The 9559-nt window shown below is 37.8% G+C and overlaps 1 long non-coding RNA gene across 2 annotated transcripts; it reads right to left on the reverse strand.

Annotated features, from left to right (window-relative positions):
• Positions 1–1285: 1285 nt before the first annotated feature.
• Positions 1286–5087, reverse strand: LOC130411494 (uncharacterized). 2 transcript variants are annotated; one of them, XR_008905078.1, is made up of 4 exons: positions 5017–5087; positions 4877–4928; positions 2210–2334; positions 1286–1425 (listed from the first exon to the last, which is right to left on the reverse strand). It is a non-coding gene; the product is annotated as an uncharacterized LOC130411494 (long non-coding RNA). The 2 variants fall into 2 exon arrangements; XR_008905077.1 differs by lacking the exons at positions 4877–4928; positions 5017–5087 and adding an exon at positions 2738–3392.
• Positions 5088–9559: the final 4472 nt, after the last annotated feature.

The following is a 9559-nucleotide window of genomic DNA, read 5'->3' on the forward strand; positions in this document are numbered from 1 at the left end:
GCTTATGAAAATAAAAAAGTGCTTAATGAAAAGGCGAAAGAAAAAGTGTGTTTCAATTCAGCAGGTTTTCTTGTAAAATAGGAGTTCTTGTCGGAAATTTTAATATCCACATCAACAGTAAAAATGATGCATTAGCAGTACAAACAGTGTTTGTCACCTCTTTATTAATTTAAACAGAAAGTGTTCCTCACTCTCGAGCGCTTTCTGGAGCCATGTTGCTTTTTTGGTGCCGTTGTCATGGTGAATGGTAATATCTGTGCTCTATTGATCAGGGCTTGTTATATTCGTGATGCATGCGCTTAACTCAAGGTAAGTCTCCCAGAGATTATAAAATTAACTCAAATCAACTGTCCTGAAAGCAAAAGCTCAAAGTTTCACATCTCAGTGTAAATCAACTCAGTATTCACATTTTAACTCTGTTATGGTTGAACCTTCTTTATCGAAACGGCCCCTGAAAAACATCTGCTGTGTTAGTGGTGGAAAAGGCTCAAAGTGACGATGTTTCCGATCAACATCTTATATCATGTACTCTGCGCACTGCAGAAATCAGCCGATAACTCGTTATCGACAGGGTAGAACAATTACCTCAACTACTAAAGCAAGTTTCGTAAAGAACTTGTCAGATCTGACTCCTTTAATAACCTAACCAATAGATGCAGAATCGCTCAATGACATACCCAGCAACATGGGCACCTAACACATTAGAAGCGTTGCACAAAAAAGCTTAATGAGAAAATCACAGCACCATGGTACAATAGCACCACTCGCGCCCTCAAAAGAGACCTGCATAAACTGATGCGCAATTAGAAACAAACCCAATAAGAGGTCTTTAAAATTGCTGAATTCAACATAACTCAGGTGTATTTTCATTACAATCTTTATTAACATGCTATTTATCATTTATAACAGGTTTCACTTGATCCATTACACTGCAACATAATCATATACAATAAGAACCCTTTTTTGATGGAAATGAAATGCTATATGTTGTCATAATAGACAGTGATCATGAAGAAGCTCTAAACGCTTCTCGGCTGTATCATGTTTTGACAAATACGCGTTCCACTTCCTTTAAATGTCACGATATATGGAGTAAATTTGCAGAGATGGGAGTCTTTCTTTTTTCCAAAATCATAGTTGTGTGATGTTTTTGTCAATTATGCAGGCGGCGCTCTTAGTGCAATGTCACTCTGAAACCTTACGACAGGTTTAATCGTTAACTGCCTCAACAATCTTAAAAGCAGATTGTACAGCTTTTTCTTCCACATTTTTAATCCCATGGGCTGCTCCGTCCACTATGCCTGTCACTGTTCCTTTCACGATATATACAGGAACCGCCACAACAGCAACGGCCGCATCCATCGCAGCCGAACCAATTTTTTTTAAGATGTCCATGCCGTCTCGGTTCTGAGTGCCTTTGGATTCCTGCAAGCAGAATATAGACAGCATGTGTTTATTGTGAAGAAAATCTATCTCTACTTTTCTCTTGGTTTTCCTGCAGTCATGGAAAGCCTGGAACAACCAGGAATAGAGTATAAATGATTCTATTCTGCTAAGGTAAAATTAATTGTGAGGGCAAGCTCAGTAAAAATCCAGTAATCCTGATTTATGCAGTGAATGAAAACTTTAAACCAGCGAGGATGCATTCAATTAATCAAAAGCCCATAACTGACTGTTAAAAGAATGTAATGCAAGTTACTCTAAACACCTCATTAAAAGGTGTCATTTAACATTAGGCCTATAAACAAAAAATATGAATAAACGAAAATTATTGGATTATTATAGGCTACATTGCAAAATTATTTTTAGAAAAAAAAACATCCACTGCAAGTAATTCTGACAGATGCAGACTGAGTGACAACAATATCAGTCCACGTTTGTCCTCCATACTCCGCCAACAAAAGCTGATTGTTCTCTCAGGTTCACTCGTGGCCGGGGTGCGGGGTGCACAGAACTTATTTTGACAAGTCGTGAGTACATGGAACTGTGTGCACGCGACCACTGTATGATGTCATAGGATGTCGCGAGCGGCATTCCGTCTAAAGTAAAGTTACCGACCGGTAAAGACGTTTTCATTTGGACACACACACACACTGCCAAAATGTTTGCAGCCGTTGTGACAAAAATTTCTGTACAGGATGTACATATAGCTTTAACTTTAACATTATGCTTTAAACTCTATCGGCATATCTTACTGAAATAAGCTTACTGAAGCGCATCGTGTTTTCGTTCCACCCGTGTTTTCACTGGATCCTCATCTGGAGGAATGCATGACTCCGCCTCCTGCGGTCGATTCCGTATTCAAGTGGTGCTATGATGATAACTTATTTCCGCCTGAAAATTTTTCACATGACATGTTGATCATTTTGAACAAAGTAGTCCCAAACTATGGGACTATGGAACTAGTCTGGTAACTGTGATGAATAATCAGCAATAAGATTTTTCTTACCTGGGCAATGCTCAATTATAAATTTATATGGTTGCAGAGCCAGACACCAGCGCAGTATCCTCGAATTACTATTCTGCATTGTTTGCATCCATATAAATTTATAATTGAGCATTGCCCAGGTAAGAAAAATCTTATTGCTGATTATTTATCACGGTTACCAGACTAGTTCCATTCATTGAGGGAGGAAGGGAGAAATGTGATAAAGTGAGGTATGTAACTTTTGAGCCAAAGAATCAAACAATGGGTTCTGTGTTTAAGATAACTTTATTCACGTTTTTTCCCCCTTACATGTGTAGAATGGAAGGTGCACATTCCATTGCAACTCATGTTTGTTGGTCTTAGCCGGTTGTGCCTGTAAATAAGAGAAAGATGAATTTAAATTATGGCAATAAGGATTTGTTGATTAATGGTGAAATCTTTTCTTACCTTCTTCCTGGAACTTCCTAATAGGAGGAGCTCGCGAACAGGAATTTATACCTTCTTAGAGGAGGAGGAGTTCAAGTATGGAAAATGTTTAAACGATTACATTTAAATGTATGTCTTAGGATTCCTAAAATTCCTTGGGTTTTATGAGTATAATGGAGCTTGATAAAGAAGCTAATATTCATGTTTAATTGTTGATGTTAAACATGATTTGCTAAATAAACTATGTAGATGGTATTGGAGAGTCTTGCCATTGGTACATTTGAATTTGAGGGGAGGAGCCTCAACTATAAAGAGTTTAATTGTTTGGACAAAAAGGGGGGTTGGAGAGAGAACCAAGTGTGACTGTTGGGCAGTAGCCAATATGTTTGATGGTCTCATGTAAACATTATCATGTTATGATTTCCTTTATTTTTCGTTTTTATTTTTATTTGTACTTTATTTTCCTGGATATGATTTTTGTGATGGAATCATGGTTGGAACATGTCCTTGACGAAAATTAAATCTTCTTAAAGAAACTTCAGAGTTATTTCTCTTTGGTCTGCTTAGCCCAACTAAGACAAATGGTCGTACGGAAGGTCTTAGTTGGGCTAAGTAGACCAAAGAGAAATAACTCTGAAGTTTCTTTAAGAAGATTTAATTTTCTTCAAGGACATGTTCCAACCATGTTCCAACCAACACAGAACCCATTGTTTGATTCTTTGGCTCAAAAGTTACATACCTCACTTTATCACATAGTCCCAAACTTCGCTTTTATCATCAAATGCACTCATCTACTTTCACTGCGCGCCCCACAGCTCCACCCTGTGCATATGTCTATAACTGTTAGTATTAGATTGCGTGTTTGGCCAGCAGAGCAATATTTAAGCGAAATTATAATAGCGATTTTGTTTTTGGAATAACTAATGTAGAACGAGTATTCGAATTTACGACTATTCGTGCACACCCCTAGTATTTTCCAGGATCTGTGTGTGAAAAGGGCTCAATTCTGGTGGACGAACATTCGGTGCATCCCTAAAACATTTGTTATGTTCCAAAAGATTTCTTCATGTGACGCTGAAGACCAACGAAATGATTCTGACTATTATTCAGCTCTGATGACATTTTCAAGTATATTCAGAGTTTAAATTGTAATAATACTTCACAATATTTAGTTGTTGTCCGACTAAAATCAAACAGTGGAAGTTGCAAAACCCCAGTAAACAGAAAGTGATGCTGTAAGTAAAGCTTGTTATTCATTTATTTCTGAGAAGACATCTACTGTACTTCTATATTTCTACTGTAATCTGGGAATGAACTTCTCATCGTTTTTAATAAGAAATGTTGTAATGTGAGGGGATAACCTTTGGTCTATATTTATTTATTTTCACTTTCATAGGCTTTCCTGTAAACTATAAGGTGATTTATGCATTTTTCTTTCTCCCAGATTTAAAGTTTTAATGAAGGAATCCTAGTTCCATGTGCCTTATTGTGTATTGTTCTTTAGTCCTGCCAATACAGTAGGATATTGTGAACAAAAGCTTTGTTTTTACAGAGTCCTAAACTGTTTCCCAAATTCGCTAGCATAGGCTTAAATGAAATTGTCACTTTTTATTTATTTATTTATTTTGTTGTTTTTGTGCCTTTTTGCAGTTCATTTCTGCTAATTATGCAGCCAGTTTGCATCTGATTCTATAATTCTCTAAAGTTTTTTGCTGTAAGTGTTTATTTATAGTTTGTGGACTATTGCCTAATGTCTTTAGACCACAACTTCAAAATGTGCGGCTGTTTAGTGATACTAAGTGAAAACATCTTTAACCTCATTGTGTGACTGAATTCAACATAACTTGTATTTGCATGCTTTTATAATTGATTACAGATTTCACTTGATCCATAACACTTACATGAAACGTAATTGTCTAATATACAAATATTTATTCATTTTATTTGATTTATAATTTAGCTTTTTTTGCAGTTAGCAAACAGTTGTGATTTAATTATTACAACATATAATAGATTTCCTACCGTCACCAGATAACTTCTGAAGAGCTAGAAGAGTCTGTAAAGTTCAGTACACCTGTAATGAAATTCAGAATGAAGTTACTATACATTCTTAACATGCTATGCTACATCAGCATGTCACCAAGTAGCTTGCGAATACTGACCCAAAGTTACAGATGGTGTTTGTCAGATGAGGTTCTTCAGATTAGCGTGGATTGACTTTAAGATCATCTCAATAGTGGCTTTATACTACATGGAGGGGGAAACTCATTGGATTTGATTTCACTTTCACCATCACAGAGTGGGTGGATGGGTGGGGGGGTGAAGGTCTTTCCCGTAAATGTACAGTAGGCTTTTCCTTTCACTCAGTAAACGCAGAGGTGAAGACATAATGTACTGAAGTTATTGTGATCTTATTGATGACGATTCAGAGCCAGGCAAACCATCTGGTGTATTCAGCATGCAAATTTGCTAATGTACTCCTTCAAGTGGACTATATATTTCAAGCACGAAAGAGAACGTATCACGTTACATCTGTGTTCCTGGTTCCCTGAGAAGGGAACGAGATTCAGTGTCACCATGGCTACCCAATGGGGATCGCCTTGGCGTGACAACATCTGAAGCATGTGTGTCAAATAAACGTATAATGAGCTAATGAGTGGGATGCAGATTGCCGTGCCATGCTGGCACACCAAATTCGTCTTCTCCTGGTCCATGATTAAAGGTCAGCAGACTATCTGGTGCACATGACCGCCCCATAGGTCTGGAAGGAAATGTCTGAGCCCTAACCAGACTGCCATCATTTCCAGGCAATTATCGTGCCACAACCAATGATGGGCTTCCTGGCGATTTTGGTCATTTTGGCTTTCCATAATCGCTCCACAACCTGTGAGACATGTCCGCCGTCAGCGTTGCTTTGTACTTTTATTGGTTGTAGTGGTGCATTAAATCTACTTTTAGCTGGATAAATAATAGGAAATATGCCATGCGAACAAACATGCAGCATGTAGGCCGGCATAATTGTCTGGGAAATACTCGCGCATGCATACAGATTGAGCGTGTAATATGCATGCGTATGATGGCATCATTTTTGGAAAACGCCGCTTTCATAGTTTACACAGAAACAATAACTTTGTACGAAACTTGCACTTTGTGACCCGTTTTCAAAAGTTTGCGTTTTCAGTCGCCAAAACGCATAAAAAGTTTTCAGTTTTTAGTTGAAACCCTGTGTAAGCGGCCTCTAATTGTTCCATGAAAATGTCTGGTGGAAATATGACAAAATGTCTGAAACTAAGGGTGGTTCAAAGATTAAGCTAGATGAAATCTGGAGAATTGGTAGTAAAACCATCTGAAGACTAAACACAAGACAGTAATAGTTGTGAAACCTGATAACATCAGGGAAAATCTGTATGGGAACAAAAATGTATTCAAGGCAGATGTGAGGAGTTAAACAGGCTGATACTGGGAACGCTGGAAAAGAACAAAGCTGAAACACAGAAATGTAAACATAAGCCTAAGAAAGAAAATAAACACTGTGTCCGGTTATTGAATTGGAAATACTTCAGTGCTGTGTGAAACTGAAACTGAAATATATAGTGATTCTGATAAACTTAGAGGAAGTTCTGCTCAAACAGAATGTGGTTTAAATGATACGAGTATGTTGATGAAAGGTCAGTGAAAATAGGGAAATGTGGTGAGTGGAAAAGCACCTCAGAGTTTTGCGTCTTCAGTGAGCATTACGGATACTGTAATCTCACAATAATTCGAGAAAATACAGAGGTACTTTTTAAATTATTAGCAAGATTGAAGTTTATTCAAAAGTGCTGCTGGCAATCCACCCAACAATGTAATCTATTTGTGAGGTCATAAAATAATTTGAATAATACACATGTTGCGCTACCATCCACCTGAGTTTGATTCCCGGTTTGTGTTACTTTCCCGATCCCGCTCCTTTTCTCCCTCACTTCACTTCCTGTCCTCTCTCTTACTGCTCAGTACTAATAAAAAGGCAAAAAAAATAAAAAATAAACCCCCCCTGCAGTGAACATGTCACACCGGGTAGTTTTACAGTTTTACAACTGGTGAGACATTCAGTAGTCATCTGAAGTTGTCTGACAATTGTACCTCTGACTCCAACATTTATACAGAAATCTTAAGTTGTTTTTCACATTCTTCACCAATCAGAGCCCGTCCCTTTCTCATATTTTAGTCTGGCGTACCTTGCTCATCCTCTTGTTCTCTTCTCACTTGGATTTAATCATGGCAAGGGCCTCCTAGAATTTTCTAAAAAATATATACGTCATGTGCCCTTTAACATATGTACTTGTATGATTTACCATAATTTTTTTTGTATATATGCAGCTTGAACATCCAAACCGTTATTCATGACTAATATGGAAATAGATTTGTGATGTGCAGCACTTTGTGAAAACTTGCACAGTTCTGTGACTTTATATAGAAGGGCATAGTATGTCTGTGTGATGTTGTGACATGAAATGTGTGACACAATAATTAAATGTGTGATATAATACCCTAAAATACAACATATAGATTGATGAAGGCTCTGTTAATTTGCTCTAAACTGCCTAAACAATTAGCTTTTATTTATTGTAGGGTTAGGTTGATAATTTATTTGTAGCTTAAGATGGCTATGTGTGTCCTTTTCAGAAATGAGGTTAGTGAAAACTCTGAGTATATTAACCCTGAAATGAGGCAAAGTCTGTGTACAGAAAGCGAGGTATGTCAAACCCGAGAAAGCGGGGTAACTCAAGCCCGTATCTGAAAGTGAGGTAAATGCAAGCTTCTGCCGGGAAGACTCAATATCACTCCACCTATTACGTACTGACCTAACCAATTACCATCTAAACAATCATCATCTAACACTTGTAGTATATAAGATCGCCACTTACTCTCTGTTTGCATTCGCAGTTGAAGTTTCTGGATTTCACCCCATCCTCCATTCTGTAACCTGTCACTGATCAATGTTCATTGTCACGTTATCTTGCCTCCTGAGTCTTTCCGGTAGAACTTATACTCGGAGTCAGTAACCATAGTAACTTACTGTGAGAAACTAAGCAGGTTTTCTTTGATAAAACCAGAGATTCTTTTAAAGCTCAAGTGGTGTACCTCATTCATTCATTAAAACAGTCATTCGTGACACATGTTTGATCACACAGAGAACATCTCAGTGACAATTGTCATATTTGCTCTTATCCTGTATGTAACGGGACTGTATGTCTCGCCTCGTAGGGGAAAATTAAAATGCTACCCTGGAAGACTTAAGAGCGGAGGAATCTTATTCCCCGTTCCGGTGCTTTGAGCCTCAGTATGCACGTTATGTGTATATGTTTTACCTTACACTATTTTCAAATATACTACAGGAGTAGGCGGTGCAGGCTTCAGGTGAGTATGTCAATACGGTGGCTTCCTGAAGTGCATGAGGTGAAGAATAAACTTAAATTCACATCCCCACCCACCTAATCCTAACAGTGTAAGTGAGACGCCCCTACCCCAAGGTAAATTCAAAAATAACTGTCCAATGTCTTAATCTTAACAATAAGTAATTTATTTTCTGTCTCTTAGTAAATTACGTTTCTTCTGGAAGGGTCTGTTTCAATAACAAAACAAAAGTTAAGTTAAAATAAACAGTTCGAGATTTCTTGTTTTCTTGAAAAAGCTTCAAATGAAAAACAATTTCACAGCAATAGTGGGGCTCACTCAGCCGAATCGTTCACTTCATGGTACAAGCACCAAATTTGGTACAAATGATGTCCAGGACATACCTTCTAATAAAAGTACGTTGCCCAGCTGAAAATCCAAGAGGGCCGCCAGTTTTCAAGATGGCCGCCTCGTCAAACACCAAAAAAAGGTTTTCGAGGTAGAACTTGAATTAACAGAAGAATGTTAATGATCCAAGCATCAAAATGAATGTATTATGACTGGAATAACTCGATGGTGTCAATTGAATTCCAATATGGCCACCAATTTTCAAGATAATGGCTATTAAATGACTAAAAAGTACCGTTTTCACGTTTTTTCTTCAGTTTTCTGCAATGATCTTAAGTGAAAATCTGCAGAATTCTGAGGGATGTGTTTTTTGTGTGAATCATTTGTGAAAATGTGTCCAAACTTTTGACTGTCACTCACCACACACACACACACACACGCACACACACACACATACAGCAACACAAGCGTTCTTTACTGAAATAAAAGTACTAATTTAGCAATATAAATGATAATTCATTAAAATTCTGTGGTCAACATTTATTGGTTAGTAATTTTTTATAAGAGTGATGCCAAAGCACAACCAGGGCACACTGGTGACATCACTGCTGTGAGACTCAGCATGGGGTTCAGTGTCAGCTTGTAGTGTACTAACTGTAGTTGTAGTTTACTAACTGTTGTAGCGGTGTACTCACTGTAGTTGTAGTATACTTTAGTGTCCCAAATGCTATCTAATAAGCCCCTGTATAGACTCAACTAGAAGTTTAGTTAGTTGTAGTATTGTAGTTAGATAGCCGCACCTGAATTGACAGGATGTGCCAGTGCGGGATAGCCGAGCCAAGGGTTACGGGGCTTTAGTTACCTGGATGGTGTACAGATCGCACGGGATTTTTGGCACTGGTCAAGTTGCCTTCAGAGACTTTTTCAATGGTCTGGGTGATGAGACTTCCGTCTATAGGCCGATTAAAAAGAACAAAGTTG

This window comes from Triplophysa dalaica, chromosome 22, assembly GCF_015846415.1.
Source record: "Triplophysa dalaica isolate WHDGS20190420 chromosome 22, ASM1584641v1, whole genome shotgun sequence".
NCBI classification, from domain to species: domain Eukaryota; kingdom Metazoa; phylum Chordata; class Actinopteri; order Cypriniformes; family Nemacheilidae; genus Triplophysa; species Triplophysa dalaica.